General features: G+C 39.6%; 1 long non-coding RNA gene across 2 annotated transcripts in view; it reads left to right on the top strand.

Annotated features, from left to right (window-relative positions):
- LOC140916056 (uncharacterized) overlaps window positions 1–16317 on the top strand; it is a 205587-nt gene extending 189270 nt beyond the window's left edge. The window contains exon 4 of one of the 2 annotated variants that reach the window (XR_012160406.2): window positions 16104–16317. This is a non-coding gene — a long non-coding RNA (uncharacterized LOC140916056). Of the gene's footprint in view, window positions 1–15510; window positions 15598–16103 lie in introns of those variants that run through there. The other variant, XR_013636225.1, reaches the window with a different exon arrangement.
- Window positions 16318–16625: the final 308 nt, after the last annotated feature.

Here is a 16625-nt window from a genome sequence, read left to right as displayed (position 1 = left end):
CTAAAGTAGCTGGTCTAAACAGCAGCAGTACTGATGTACATAGCATCTTAAAGAGAGAGATCACAAGTTACATCACTTTGCTTTTGAAATAGGCTTTATAAATTCTATTTTTGTAAAAGCTTGGGATAATCAGTGTTGCACTTTAATACTCAAATGGGGGAATCATTCTGTAAGCACATTTACTGGTTTCAATAGAAGCTGCACTGCAAACTGGGGCTGTGCAACAAAACACAAATACATAAAACCTAACTCAACCTCTCTAGTAAAAAGTGATACTATATAATGTACTCCAAATATAGGATTCATTTCTGGAGCATGGATATTAAGTTTAAAAAGCCCAACACACATACTTCTTTTGAAAAGTTTAGCCTGGTCATCAAGAACCTTATATGAGGCCATTAATACTAAAAAAAGAAATCTACTGTCAAGATATTGCAATAAAGGACTAAATTGAAAGTAGAACAGGAGAGTCTTATTGCTACACTGTGCCAATTATATTACCACTTTGTTTCTTCACTGCAAGACTGATAAGAATCTACAAGTGCCTAGAGCCCAAGGGACTTGAACATGTCTGGTGAAAATTGGAAATCGATAGGAGTCTATAATCGCAAGCAAACTGCATCATTTTCATTGGGGTGAAAGATGACAGGCTTCACGTTGATGCTACAGAAACTGTTACGCCAAATGTATTTGTGGAAGCTTTCTCATCATGAGCAATACATCACTATCGCACAATACAAGCACCTGTTTTCTTATTAAAGGATCTCTTAGTGAAGTAAATGACTTGCCTTTTAAACAACAAAGGCTGACACATTATTAGCCTTTCCATTAAGAAATGAATATTTTGTAGGTTAAGATAGAAAGAAGATTTATTTTCTGAATATAGTCTGTATTTATTGGCAATCCTTGTGAATGGGCAGATGTTCTATAGTTTTTTGTCAGTAAACCACAAATTCCTCTTAATTCTAGCTTGAAGCAAACTCCATCTCCAAAGCTGAGAGGTAATTTAGTCTCCAGGGTTATTCAGCATGGACTTTTGCTTAAGCAAAGCCTACCAATTCAATGTGAATCACTATCCACTAGGGGCCAAACTAAAACCACCAAACATTCGATTTCATTGCTGAAACTCTTTTATTCTCCCTCCCCAGTTGGAATTACATACATCTTTATTTTCTTTGATTTTGAGCCCATTACATGGCACATTCAATTCTACACTGTCCTTGAGCTTTGTAAATTTTACATTGAAACTAAAAGATACAGTTTAGTTCTATAAAAATATGCCATAATTATGAATACTATGACTGGCTATGTCCATAGGGCAGGCAGGATGCTAAAAGTGAGCCTACAGATAATAAACGTAACAAAGATGTCAGTTTCTAGACATGGGGAAAGAACCAGTATCAGTTGAGGGATTTGAAAACACTTAAAGTTAGCTTGCAATATTGCAAAAACCAAATCTAGTCTACCTACTCCCATTGAGGTGGGGATTGTGGGTGCATGATGACCACTCTCAGCAGAAGTTTAGTTTGTTGAAGGCCTGATCCAAAGCCCACTGAAGTCAATGGAAAGACTCTCAGTTTGCAATACTTCTCCTGTGGTCTTTTTGGTAAAATATACTTCTTAGGCTGAATTTTCAGAAACTTCCATTAATTACTTCCTGCAGTTTTTCGCAGTAATTTTGTGAGTGATCTGAAAGACAAGTGTTCTCAACCTGCAAGGTAGATTTATTTATTATTAGCCCCTTGACATTCCTGCTGAGGTGTAAAAACACATTGTAAGAGATGGTACCTGAGTAAAATTTTCAAAAGTGACTTTGAGGGACTAGATTCTAACTGCCTTGTTGTTCTTCAAGAAGTGTCTCTGGGGTGCTCCACTTTAGATGAATCTGCATCCCTGTGCCTGCAATTGGAGAATTTCAGCAGCAGTGCCTGGTAGGGTCACACACGCGCTGTCCCCATCTTGCAGCACCTCTGGTGGTTACATAGCTGTGTGTGACTTAACTCTCCCCCCACCCCCCACTGTTTCTCTATCACCCTTGGCTTGAGACTGAACAATGGGCAGTGTCTCCAAGTTTTGCCTTCTTCTTAAGAATCAGATTTAGTAGTTAGCTACCTTTCTCTTCCCCATTTATTTTTCTTTAAAAACATTTTTGTTTCCTTTAGATTAAGTATAATTTCTTATACCCTTTAGCATAGTGTAGATACCCTCCCTCATGGAAGAAACATTATTCTAAGGGGCATGCCTGGATCCCCTGATTTGAAATGCTGCCTAACTTTCCAGGAGTCAGTCCCAGTCTCTGACACACTTGCAATGTGTCCATTGTCTCAGTGAGACACACATTCTGCAAAAGTGCTCCCACTGCCATAATAAGATTCATGCACCAGAAAAATTGTAAACTAAAACTTCTCTTGGTGGAGAAGTCTCTGCCCAGTGTCTAATCTGGGATCACGGACCCCTTCTGGGCACTGCTCTCCAGCAGCGGCATCTGACAGACATTCACCACGATCCTCCCACAGAAAAGAGCACGCTGCTAATAAAGGTGGCAAAAAAAATGGACTAGGACTTCTTCTCAAGAATATGCTAAAAAGAGATGATCCCTGACCCAGATGCTATCAGTACCGAGCGCACCATGGCAGACTACTTCTGAAGAGGTCGGACCCTCTGGTACCGTGACAACCAAAGATCCTAAGCAGGCGGGCTCAGAAACTTACCATCCTTTCTTCAGCACTGCCAGAGCATCTCCAACATGCGGTGCAGCAGTCTGTGTTGCACACAGCATGCAATCTTCAGTACCGACAACCACTGTGATTTCATCTGCCACAGTGGCCCTACTTGGATCCATGGATGGCATGCTGTCACCACTATTCTGAGCCTCCCAGTACCCACAGGGAAAGAGTGAGACATTCTCCATCACCTTCAATACCTGGGCTCTGAACCTCCGGATGAGGCACTTGGAGGACTGGAGGAGACTTCTGGTCAGGAGGTTACCCCAGCTACCAATTTTTTCCTCCTCTCCCCAGACAAAGGCATCCTGCCCTCACCACCCATGATGCGTGATGATTTTAAATAATTCCAAGAGCTGTTTAAGTGGATTGTGGACCCATTAGAAATACCATTGGAAGAAGCTGCAGTCTCTCAACACAAATTGTTGGACATTCTGCACATGTCAACTTCATCCAGCATTGTTCTCTCTATATCTGAGGTGCTCATGGACCTGGCCAAGACCATCTGGCAGAGCCCAGCAACAATTCCACCCACTTGTAAAAGAGTGGACAAAAATATTACATGCCCTCCAAGGGAATGGAATTTTTGTTTTCACACCCCACACCAAACTCTGGTGGTAGAGGCCATGAATGAATGGGACAGACAACATAACTACAGATCCACTCCACATGATAAGGACTGGAAGCAATTAGATCTCTTTGGGCATAAGGCCTACTCATCAGCAACCCTGCAATTCAGGATCACCAATTTGAGGCACGGATGGCCAAATACAACCACTCCAATTATTCAAAGATGTCTGAATGTATTGATTATCTGTCTGAGGACAAAAAAGGAGCAATTTAACGCAGTCATCTCAGAAAGCCACCGTCTAGCTTGAACAGCCTTACAGGCCTCTCTCAATTCGGCGGACACAGCAGCACAATCCGTCGTCACAGCCATGGTCATGTGGCAATCTTCCTGGGTCTACCTCTCTGGTTTCCCCAAAGAGGTACAATCCACCCTAGAGGATGTCTCCTTTGAGTAAATGAAACTGGTCACAGCTAAGACTGAGTCACTTCACACCCTAAAAGACTCTAGGGCTCCTATTCCCATTATTTCTTAACCCAGGAAAAAAACCAGGATGGAGGACCATGCTCAAGCTAAGGACGTCCAGTAAATTTGTGAAGACCAAACAGTTCAGGATGGTCATGCTAGCAACAATAATCCCAGCACTAGAATAAGGACTGGTTTTTGATCTCTTGGTTGCCTTGATCTCCAGGATGCCTATTTTCACATTACAATACACCCTTCACGCAGAAGGTTTCTCAGATTTGTTCTGGGACAACCAATACACAGTAGTCCCTTTCGGACTGTCTACGGCTTCCCGGGTGTTCTCCAAAGTTCTTGTGGTGGTGGCTCACCTCTGCAGAAAAGGGGTTGTAATATTCCCCTACCTGGATGACTGCTTACTCAAAGCCTCTACCTGAAAAGATGCCTTAGAAGCTCCCAAAAGACAAAAGCTCTTTTCACATGACAAGGTCTACAAATAAAAAAGCAAAAATCAACGCTTATACCTGTACAGAGACTAGAATTCATTGGGACTTACCTTGATGCTCAGGAGGCCACAGCCTCTCTACCACCACACAGATTTGTCACTCTATTCAATCTGATCATTTCAACACAAACCAGCCCAAAGACATCAGCCAGGACCTGCCTTCAACTATTAGGCCATATGTCAGCAATGACATTTGTGGTGAAGTATACCAGGCTACACGTGCATTGCCTTCAAGGCTGGCTAAGGACAGTTTTACATTCTGCACAGACACAGTGTGACGTTGCACTCCACATGTTTTATGAAAATATGTCTAGTGTGAATATAATGTAACTGGAATATGCCTTATGCAAAAGGCCTCTTGTAAGGTATCATTACAAAGCTTATCTACTGAGTGTGTTCATCCTATTTCTATGAATGTATCAGTCTTGTATCTGAAGCTAGAAATATGAAGTACTCTGAAGTCCTACTGTAATTATGCAAAGTGTGGGCCATTAATGGTGGTTTAGAATCTTGATGGCTCCCACTGACCAGGACAACTGGTTGTAAATGGCTCTGTTTACTTGTAAGCCTTCCTGTGTTTCTGTGAGTCAGGCTGGAAAGAATGGAGGCTTGGGGTCTCACAGGACCTGTGACCCGGTCACCTGGTACTGGAATCCATCTTAAACCTGGTGCTTTTCCATTTAGAAGGATCCAGAGAGATACAAGATTCCCACCTTGTGCCAAAGCTATAAAAGGGGGGTGGAACAGAACAAAGGGAGTTGCCAGTCATGAGAAATCCCCTAGTTGCCACCTGAGCTGGGACTAACAAGAACTCTACAGGAGAAAGGATTGGGCCCAGACTAAGAAGGAATCTTAGTCTGTGAAAGAAGCTTATTGGAACATCTGAGGGTGAGGTTTACCTGTATTCAGTTTCTTAAATGTATGAGGCTTAGACTTGCTTGTTTTGTTTTATTTTGCTTGGTAGGTAACTTTGTTCTGTCTGTTATTACTTAAAACCACTTAAATCCTACTTTTTAAACTTAAAATCACTTTTGTTTATTAATTAACCCAGAGTAAGTGATTAATACCTGGGGGAGCAAACAGCTGTACATATCTCTGTCAGTGTTCTAGAGGGAGGACAACTTGAGTTTACCTTTTATAAGCTTTATACAAAGTAAAACGGATTTATCTGGGGTTTGGATTCCATTGGGAGCTGGGTGTCTGGGTGCTGGAGATGGGAATACCTGCTGAGTGGTTTTCGGTTAAAGCCTGCAGCTTCGGGGTTGTGGTTCAGACCCTAGGTCTTTGTTGCAGCAGGCTTGCATGTCTGGCTCAACAAGACAAGGTTCTGGAGTCCCAAGCTGGGCATGGAAAATGGGCTCAGAGGTAGTTTCAGCAGGTCAGGTGACAGTCCCAAGGAGATCTCTGTGATCGAACCCATCACACGCAGTATAAACAAGTGCCTTATGATGACAATCCAAATAAACTCTAAACCATGGACTCGACCACACAATGTTTGTGGAGCAGTTCTCTTCACACAGATCTCGTCTGTCAATGATACTTACAATGGATGTTTCTTTAATAGGTTGGGGGGCACACTTACACAATCACACAGGGCAGGTTGTCCCCCTCAGAATCTAAAACTACTGGAACTATGAGCAGTCTGCATGGCACGCTCACACTTTCTGCCCATGATCAGGAACCAAACCATAAAAGTGTTGATGGACGACAATGCTTGTGTGTTTTATATAAAGTAACAAGAAGGGGCACAATCGCACTCCCTATGCACAGAAGCAATGAGATTATGGAACTGGTGCATCATCTCCACACAACAACTCCACCTCCTACCAACCAGGATGCCAAAATGCCACTGTGTATGCATTGAGCAGAAAAGTCTCTCAGGGCCATAAGTGGAAAATAAACACCAAGGTATTACAGAGGACATTCAAATGCTGGGGTTCCCCAACTATAGACCTCTTCGCTACAACCCAAAATGCCAAGTGCCTACACTTTTGCTGAAGAGCAGGCTTGAGACCCCAATCTCTGGATGATGATTTATCATCAAATGGATGCACCTCTACTGCAGGCGTTTTTCCCCCAAGCCCTGTCCTATCCCTGGTCATACACAAGATAAGGACTGAAAAATCCAGAGTCATTTGATAGCTCTCACGTCAACAGATAAATGTGGTTCCCTAACTTGCTGAAGATGGCAGTGTGCCCACCATGTACTCTTTCCCTTCTTCCACATCTCCTGTCCCAGGATGCAGGCCAGGTCTGCCACCCAAATCTGGAAATATTCCACCTGAAGGCATGGTTACTCCATGGTTCCAAGGCAATGAAATGTCATGCTCAGAGGAGGTAAGGGCCATATTATTAAACAGCAGATAGTCTACTACATGATATACTTACCTATACAAATGGAAGAGATTCCACATATGGTGCCAGAATGGACAGTGTTGACTCCTTCTTTACCAATGGTATTAGAACTCAAGAAATCAGGCCTCCGAGTACATCTTGTGGCAATCATGGCTTTCCATCAATGTTGACGAGTTCTCAATCTTCAGTCATGCTACCACTGAATAATTCATCCAAGGTGTTTGTAACGTTTATCACAAAATACAAGCCCCGTACTCCCCCATAGAACCTTAATCTAGAGCTACAATGCCTCACTGTACCCCATTTGAACCCTTCGTGATGTGTTCTCTTCTCCACCTCTCAGTGAAGGTGGCTGCTTTGTCACCATCACATCCATATGATGAGTCGGAGAACTTGGGGCTGTTGTGGCACACTCCCTTAAGAAATATACTTCAAAAACAAGCTAACTCTAAGGCCACATCCAAAATTTTACCTAAAATTAGTTTTCTCATTCCATCTCCTGTCGTTCTTCCCAAAACCTCATGGGAACAAACAAGAAATGATGTTCCACACCCTGGATGTCAGAAGGGCACTAGCATTTTACACTGAAAGGACTAAACTCTTCAGAAAGTCATCAAAGTTAGATCTTTCTGTCACAGAAAGATCCAAAGGAGCCGCCGTATCCAAGCAAAGGCTGTTAAAATGGATCTCTGAATGCATCAACCTTTGCACCACCAACAACTATAATCCCCACCTGGGCCCCCCGCACATGCCACCAGATCACTTTCTACATCAATAGCTTACCTCAAGAATGTACCCATCATGGACGTCTGCAAAGCAGCAACCTGGGTGTCAGCGCACACATTTAGAGCACCACAAAAGAGTGGGACTTGACGTCAGATGCTGTGCTTGGAATTACTGTCTTATCCATCACAAATGCAACTCTGAAACCCCTTCCTTCCAATAAAGGGAACTGCTGTACAGTGACCTAAAGGAGGAGATGGGTCGGTGTCCCAAGCTCCCCAATAGCCCAGTGGTTAGAGCGCTCACCTGGGATATGGGACACCCAGATTTAAAGCAGAGCCTTAGAGTATTCGGGGGGGGGGGGGTCTCAATCTCTTCTGTCGGAGGATCAGGTTCAAGTCCCTGCTGCCACATCCCAGGCAAGTGTCCAACCCCCTGGACTATTGACTATAATGAAGTCTGTCTGTTCTGTCTCACGCTCTCTCTGCATCTTAGCCAGGCCAGCTCAAATTCCAGAAGAGGGCTCACAGTTGAGAATCTGGAGTGCAAGGAAACACCTCACTTCAGCCCAAAATGAGGTGCCTAATTACCTCAGAAGGCTCGGTCCTCTCCTTAGTATTTCCTATGGGCTACCTTAGACAGCTCCCTGCTGAGCTTGCTGGCTTCTCTGAACCCCTCTTCTAGGGATTCAATGCATGGGGAGCCTGTGTGCCTAATACAGAGCTATGAATTCCACTGGTGCTAAGTCACTTAGGTGCTATTGAAAATCTTATACTTGTCCGGAAGATTTTACAGCTTAAATAAACAAGATGGACAAAGTGTGGAAAAACATTATAGATGAAGAACTGAAGTACAGAGAGAGGAAGTGACTAGCTCAAAACCCATTAGTGGCTGTCTTAATACTTGCAAATAGCAAATAATATTCACAAAATAATGGTGAACCAAACTTTGGTATTTCATGAAACTGTTCACCAATTATTTTTTGTATTAGACTGCACATAGGACTGTTCAAATATCTATCTAACAGGAAGACTGTACCAGGCCTGGGAATTGAACTGATGAGAGTCATAGTCTAGGGCATTAGCCACAAGACCATCCAATCTCTTTAATAATTGGAATTGTTATTTTTGTATGCAAATTGCATCTTTTGGAGGCTACCATTGAACAAAAATCAGGTGTACTCTATTAATGACTGATTGCTTTTGTTCTAATTCCACCACCCAACAATGGGATTTTATAGCAACAGCAAAGAGTTGGAAGTCAATGCTGTGAGTCTGTCCTAACCCAGAGGGTCAGGATGGGGATGGGGCTGTGGCTGGGGGAGGTAAGGAGCACATTGAGCACCCACTAGACTGCTGCTGCTACTGAGCTTAAGTATTGTTCTGGTGACTCCTACAGCCAGTCAGGTGGCTCAGTCAATCAGACTGCACATAAGTAGGACATGGATCTGAATTACTCCTGGTTTTGCAAGACAAAACCCAAGCTGATTAGATTTTTGCAAGACCAAAACCACCCTTTCAGTTCATACTTCATTTTAATTGAAAAAGAAGTTAGCTAAAACCAGAACCCAAAGTTCCTGAAATTGGAAGATTTGAAGAAAATGAGATCTGAATCTGAAACAACCCTGCTTTTGGACTGGCAAAACCAAAACATAACCAACACGAGGGAGGGGAAGTCTTCTCAGGAAAGATGGACTCAAGCCACAAAATTTGTTCCCCTTTTTTTCTGAAGATACACAACATTTTTACTGGGGATAAAATGTGTTGTGTGCCTGAGATCTATTTAGATAGTTTGAATTATAACTGCTATTAAACTTGGCTGAATAACACAAGAAGTGATTTGTGAATATTTTCATGAACAATGGTACTGAGTGTGGTTCACCATTATTTTGGGGATAATATGATTTGCCAGTAGCAAGAAGACAGTTGCCAGCAATTTGTTAAAATGCTAATGACTCCTAAAGATTTTACAAATTTTAGCATAAGTAAATTTAATATGAATTTTTGGATGAATAAATTGCATTGCTCGGTGTTTAGATTAAATTTTCTAAGCAGGAGAATAATAATCAGACCAGGAACAATACCATGTGACCAATCATAAGCACAAAAGTAACACTTGAAGTCAACCCAACCTAAATTTGTTTGCATGAGTTATTTGGATGCTAACAAATAACAAATATATTTGCAGGAACTGAGATCAGCCTACAAATGGAGAGAGCGGGGAGTGCTAAATTTGCAATAAGTAGTTTGATCAGCGCTAACTACCGTGTGCACTGGTGCTAAGTAGCAGAACATCCAGGAAAAACGGATTCTTTTCTTTGTCACAGCTCCCTGATTGGTTCTAATTCAAAGGACTCTTACACACTTAAATCTTTTACTAACATATACTAATTTCCCACAGAAATGGATGAGCAAGATCTGCCAGATTTGACCCCATAGGGGAAAAGTTCAAATTTCTATCTTTTCTGCTGGTGAATGGAAAAATACTTTTGCTTCACAAGTACTGATTTCATGTCAAAATCCCTAAAAGCATGGAATTTTAAACCCTCAGTCTTATTCAAAGAGGTCTTTCAACTTCAGTCTGAATCTACATCAGTGGTGACTCTGAATCCTCTGAAGGTCATTATGGAATGGCTACATCAGGGAAAATTAGGAGTTAAGGTTAGTTGGAACAAACAGGAGAAATGCTGCAAGTTACATGGATTTTGTGATGTTCCTTTTACTCTGGGTGGTAGTTCCAAATAATGGAATTATGCTGGTATAATTATCCAGATATTATGGACCTGTATCTAGAGGTTTTCCATAACAAGATTTCCTAGAAAATCATTGATATAGTTTGTATCCACAACAAGTTTTGGTCACCAACACATCCACCCATTCAGCAATTTGGTAAATCTCCTATATACCCACCATTGAAGAATAGGGATTAATATATTTAGCTTGTAAAACAATGCAGTCAGTCTCTGAATTGCAATAAAAATTTATACATTAACTATCATATATGCTAAATAGTTTGTAAATCAATTCCTTAAGCTATTAGACTAGAATTTTATCACCTACCACTTTGAAGGCTATCGGTAGTCTGATGTTGGTAGTGCAATCAGCTGCCAACTGGATTTGCTGGAGGAAGTTGAAAAGTGAATTATCTAGCAGAGAGATTCCACTTTGGGGTGGAGAAGAAGCTTTAACTTGCAAACAGCTTCCAGAAATCCAGTAGAGGTATTTGGAGAAACCCCTTAATCGTTGATCCATAGAAGTCTGGAAACAACTATTCCAGCACAGATTGGAGTCGTAGCTTAGCTAGAATGTTGATGATTATAAATCTCTATTCGTCAGATGTGAACAGGACTAATAGGTAATTATGCTGCATGTTTGATGCATTCTGCACTATGTGCTGGAAACCCTGTACTAACTCCACACTTAAAAAAAAACCCTACTAGTTACAAGGGGAAAAACACTAGCAGCCTTCAAATATAAATAAATAAAATCCAGCATTTTAAACTCCTAAATGTATGTGACATATATTTATAGGTTAATAGTACCTTTGAGGACATAAAACTGTCAGTGATTAACAATATATTTATTTTTTACAAGAGCTGTTATAAAATTCACACATTTCTTATCTCCGAAATGATAATTAATCTGCTTGTGCACATTGCCTATCCCAAGACTTCTGCTGTGCAAAACTGGCATTTCTCATTAAAAATGAATCCTGGAGGCACTTTGTTTATTGTTTAGACTGTGAGAATTACAAACTTTTTTTTTTCACTCCATGTGTTTTATAAATGTTAAATGTAAAAGAATAACACATTAATAATGCATTCTATATCACAAAAAAAGTAAAATTGCTGAATGGCACTTGTATAAGATGTATCCTCTTTTAAATCTTTATAACAAAGATATGTCCTAAAAGGAGAGAGAGTATAAGCTAGAAGTCAACTGATCCTCTTTTCATGTGCAATTCAGTTGTGCCTTTCTACAGTGCTTTAAGGGGTTATTTCAATAGCATTCTAGATGAGAAGGCTAGGAGTAACACAACTTTCAATTCTATCTTTGTTTGTTAAAATGCTGCCTGTGATAAAAGAACATTTGTATGTCTTTTATGCATCTCTTCCCTCATGTCACAGATAATTTTTTATTAATATAAACCCTGCCAAGAGGATTGGCTGTATCAGGAGTAGAGCAGTGAAATAATAACCTAATAAAATTCTACCAAGGCTGCTCTTGTCAGATGGCAAGTTGAGAGAACCAGTCGTTGTATTTTTGTCACACACTAATTCCTAAATTCAAGCACAGTTTTTTGTTTAACTGTGCTAAGAACATAAAAACAGGCTTTAGCCATTCCATTAGGATAGTCTCTCTTTCTGTTAATTGATCAGAGAGTTGATCATGTCAATAGTGCTCTACGTATATGCCTATAGCAGTTCTTCAGTATTTACACAATGATGAGGATTATGGTTAGTGAGGCTGCTGGTAGCTGTTTAAAATCAGCTGTCATATGAGTGAAATGAACAGTGTAATACACATCGGGAAGATTTGCTCTCCTCCCCACAACTACATCAGTGTTATGTAGGGGCCTCTTACATTTTCCTCCTCGTGTTCAGAATGGTGATGCTGCTACTACTACCATGTACATGGTATATAGCCTATACATAAACACATTAAGCAACATCTTGGCTTAATAAATACTGGGCTTCACAAGGATGACTGAAAGGTTCATGCTTGCATTTGGCCATTTGTTTACATTTCTAGCCAGATATTCATCAGAGGGCTGGCCAATATGACGGTTAAAAAAAAGTTTATCTGGAGCATTCCAAAAGAAATGGAAAGCTTTGAAATTTAGGAAGCACTTTGTATAAATACAAATTGTGTGATTCTAAACTTGCAACTATTTTATCAGTGAGGAATTTGAATGATTTTTTTTTCCCTCAAGAGGCAACGTGGGCCCTGATCCTGAACCTATAGAACCTTTCCGTTGACTTCACAGTGTGGTTTTGGTTAGGCCTTTTAGGAATATCAGTAAACTCTTAAACATATATAAAAAACTTTGGATGAAAACACAACCGAGATACATGAATCTGGAGAGCTAATGTGCACTAAGTCAAAGGTAAGAAAAATTAAGTTAAAGCTAACTCATGAAATGTCCTGAACCCTCTGTCTCTGGCCCAGCAAAGCTTCAGTGACTTCAGTAGGACTACTGGTGTTTAAGCAGGTACTTAAATGCTTTGCTGGATCAGAACCACAGCAACTTGTAGAATCAAGCCCATGTTTATCTCCTTTTAGGAAAAATTGTTCATGGTGATCCTTACTGTGCTTTCAGCTTCTGATATCAGTATTTTATGCTTTCCATTTACTACATTTCCATTTTAATAATCCCTCAATATTTCACAGAAGTAACAACCCTGCAAGCAGCAGAAAGACCACTTTCCTGGTGTTTCTCCTCTAGTGTTCAAATGTTGCATTTACTCTGGCAAAACCTGAAGGGAATTGTCTGCAAAATTATAGACTTTGACTACCACAGAAAATAAATGCCATGTTCTATGAGCAGGAACCAACAGGGTTTTTTTTCTTTTCATTTATTTGACCAAAGAGCCTCGTCAAGGAAAACTTAGTCTGCTCGAAAACTGACCAGCTTGTCTCAGCTTTGGCTTCAAAGAAAAGATTGTCTCTTGGAAAGAGAAATAATCATCATCTTTTTCTGATCAGAAGATTTAGTTTGGAGTGGACTGTTATCTCAGAATAAATGAGAAACAGCTAAAGTAGCTAAATGAAAACTCCAAGACAACTTTTGCTTTGTACCAAAAGTGATGAGAATATTATACAAATGGATGTATTTTCATTGACTCAATTTGATGGCGCTTCCAAGCTATGAAACAGCATAAATTCCCTGCTTATTTGATAGCCATCAAAGTCCCCACAAGGAAATACATTTTCAAATGCCTCTGAGTGTTAATGGTGTCCTTCATGTATGTGGGACCACAAAAAATACATTGGATAAAACAAAAATGTCCTATTCCAGTTGTGTGTAATGAGTTCCTACTGCAAATAGTTGGCAGTTTATTTAAATCCTTTGCAGTTTGGGAGTGAATGAATGTGAATAATTGACAAAGTTGTTTGAATAGAATAACTGAAGATGGTGACAGTCTTAAAGTGTATCAAGATTCCTTTGCAATGGGATTCTAAAATGCGTAGCCTGCTTGGTTTCAAATGAAAGCTAACATCCTCCTCAATCATTCAGCAGGGAGGACAGTGTAATCCTCAAACTTCTTAGTGATTAAAGATTGGTTGGATCACTTCAAGCATCAACTTCATCATGTGATATCTTTAACTAGCAAGCCATTGGCCTCTCCAAACCACCCTACCTGAACCAGAGGAGGCCATGCCATTTACTTGATAAAAGCGTCCCCTGTACCATACCTTAAACCACATGCACATTAGTTTGTAAAGTAAAATTTAATGAATTCCTTTTTAAAGTGCCCAGTGGAAAATCAAATCCTTCAGTTCAGTTTCCAGAAAAGAGGAAAATTATCCTTGAGCTATTTAATTTAAAAAGCACACACAAAAAAAATTGGTCACATCCCAAACAGTTACTCAAATATAAATGTCTGAAACCGTTTTAGTAGATTAGACTCTAATCCTTCTTCCCTAAAGTGGAAATGTTATTTGATTAGGCTAATTAAGACTGGATTTCTGACACACAGTATTAGTTTAGAGTGTAGTTTCCTAAAGGGTGAAGAAGGTGCCAACATAGAAACAACTCTATTTTATTCTCATTATTAAAAATAGAAACAAGGAGAGAAGTTCTAAATTTAGCACCAAAACTGTCTGTTGAATTGAATTTGCCTTCAAAAACAAGATTAAATGTTTAGTAAGTAGGCTATTTCTGCAATGAATGAGCTGAAAATCAATATCCTTCAATAAGCTTTTGCCCTGCATGAATGGAGCCTGATCACAACTGCCTGTTTTTAGTTAAGACCTGTTTTTTAGCAACTTCTGCTTCAAGAATAAAACTAATAATAGCAATGAGATACCACTACACCCCAAAACACAGGTTTAACTACATAGAATGTTCTCTGAATCCGGGAACCATCTGTATTCTTCTTAAATTATAGAATACAGAAATAAGTTAATCCCTCAGTGTTTTGACATCACATTAGAGAAATATTCAGCTTGGGAACTTATACTAACCAAAAAAAACAAATATGAATGTAGTTACTTCACTTTAATATTATACAATCTGGCTTATGGGAAGTAAGTCATTCCTACCGTATCATAATTCTCTTGTTCTTGCCAGCCACACTTCTATGGGTAGGTATTTGGTTTTTCTACCATATTGATAAAATACATTTGTTAGGGTGAGGTTGCAAGGATTTTAAAGAGGTAATCTGTCTTTGATTAATTTCTTCCAAACATTCATTCGTTCACTGCTGATGTGGGCTGGAAACATACCATTTACTTGGATCTGAAAGACTCTGATCCCATTACAAATTTTCTGAACTATTTGTTTCGTGGTGTTTGTTTTAAATAATTTTATCTGATGTCTCCATTACCAAGGATTGAGGTCCAGGTGCTGGAGATCTGAGTTCTTGAATTATGCTTATGTCACAAATAATAAATTTGATAGTTTCATCCTAGTCTCCATTTATCACAGAAATATGATCTCCACATATCAGAGAAATGCCATGCAGTTAGGCATGACTGGCAGTCCTCTGCTCAAGAAAGACCCAAAACTGAAGTATCAGGGATGTTGCAGGTTAGAATCAAGATGCACTAGTAAAAACAGCGGGACAGTTTACATAATCTACACTAACGTGAACTATGAGTCCTGCTTCTATTGTACTCACTGGAAAAAACTCCTATTGGCTTTCATAGCGCATGGCCAGGCATCGTGCCTGATCCTGCTAGTTCGATTAGCACTGAAAACACTGACAAATTTAAAAAAATAACAAAAGGGAAAGGATCCTGCCTCATTGGCTGGCAAAAAAAAAAAAAAAAAAAAGATGTGCTGGTAGTTCATAAAGGAATGAGAGATCGCTCAAAGTGAAGAGGTTGGCTTCATCGGGGGTTGGCTAAACTGGGTCCTATGTGAGCACTACAGATGAACCCAGTGATTTTCCTGATTTTCTTATTCATATGGCATGAACTCAAAATGCTTTTTTTTTGGTTTGATTTCAGGTTGTCATGTATTTGAAGTGTTTTACAGACTTATTAAAATTTCAACTTATTTCCAGAAAAGACAAATTTCATCACTGGCAAGGAGTGTTCATTTTGTGTTTAAAATTTCACTACATGTAATTCTGCATCGAACTTCTATACAGCTTACAAAAGTAAGATATTCTATCTACCACATTTATTTTTCAACTCCCCAAATTAAGGCAATCTATACAGAAATATTCATTTATTAGCAACTGGTGTTTGACAGTTTATTTCATGTAAGCCTCCAGCTTTCCTTGGCAAGCTTATTTGCATAATGTGTTATTATGTCTAAATGGAAAACTAAATGCCTCCATGTGGTCTTTAAATGACAAGTGCTTGTCAGCTTCATGCAATATTCAGAAGTAATAGATCCAAATCACAACAGCACTCACTGAGATGTTTTAAAAAAAACTTCTTGTGTATCCTTCCTTGACAAATTTACACTTTGGTACAGAATTGTCAATTAGAGTTTCCATGTGTTAAACAGTTCAGTTCAACTGTGAAGGAATTTACTGTAGCTTTATTCTGCAGTGCTTTGAGTAATTACAATTCACACTCTTTCTTTTTTTCAGGCAATGCTGCTCAGGGAATAATCTTCAGATGACCTTGTCAAGATATATCCAAGAACTTTGGCTTTAATTATTTTTGAAAACATGAATGCTCCATGACAATGGTTATGAGATCCCTGAAATATCTCTTATGAAGTTCACATTTTAAATAGTCCTTGGGTATGAAATTTTAAAACTTACACATCTATGTATTGAACTCTGATTTCTTAAAATAGAAACTGGCATTTTGTATATTGTTTCAGGTTACCAAGGGCTTCATAAATAAAAGGAGGTTTACATTAGTATTGATTCTAAGTCATCTCTATTGCACATGTGTCCTGGGTATCTACAGAGTATTAACTACTCTCATAAAGTCCTGCCTTAAACTTCCACCATGTACTAAGCACATTGTAAATCCTGAAATGGAGTCCTTAGCTTGGTGGTGGCTTTTTTTTTTTTTTTGGTTGTTTTAAAATCTGGGGGTATGGGGTATCTGTTGCGTTGATAAGGGAGGTTGAAGGTTGTCTAGGGAGATGTTAATGAAGT

The sequence above is a fragment of the Lepidochelys kempii genome, chromosome 8, assembly GCF_965140285.1.
Source record: "Lepidochelys kempii isolate rLepKem1 chromosome 8, rLepKem1.hap1, whole genome shotgun sequence".
NCBI lineage: Eukaryota > Metazoa > Chordata > Testudines > Cheloniidae > Lepidochelys > Lepidochelys kempii.
Note: the sequence above shows the minus strand (reverse complement) of the source record. Positions and strands in the feature narration are given on the sequence as shown.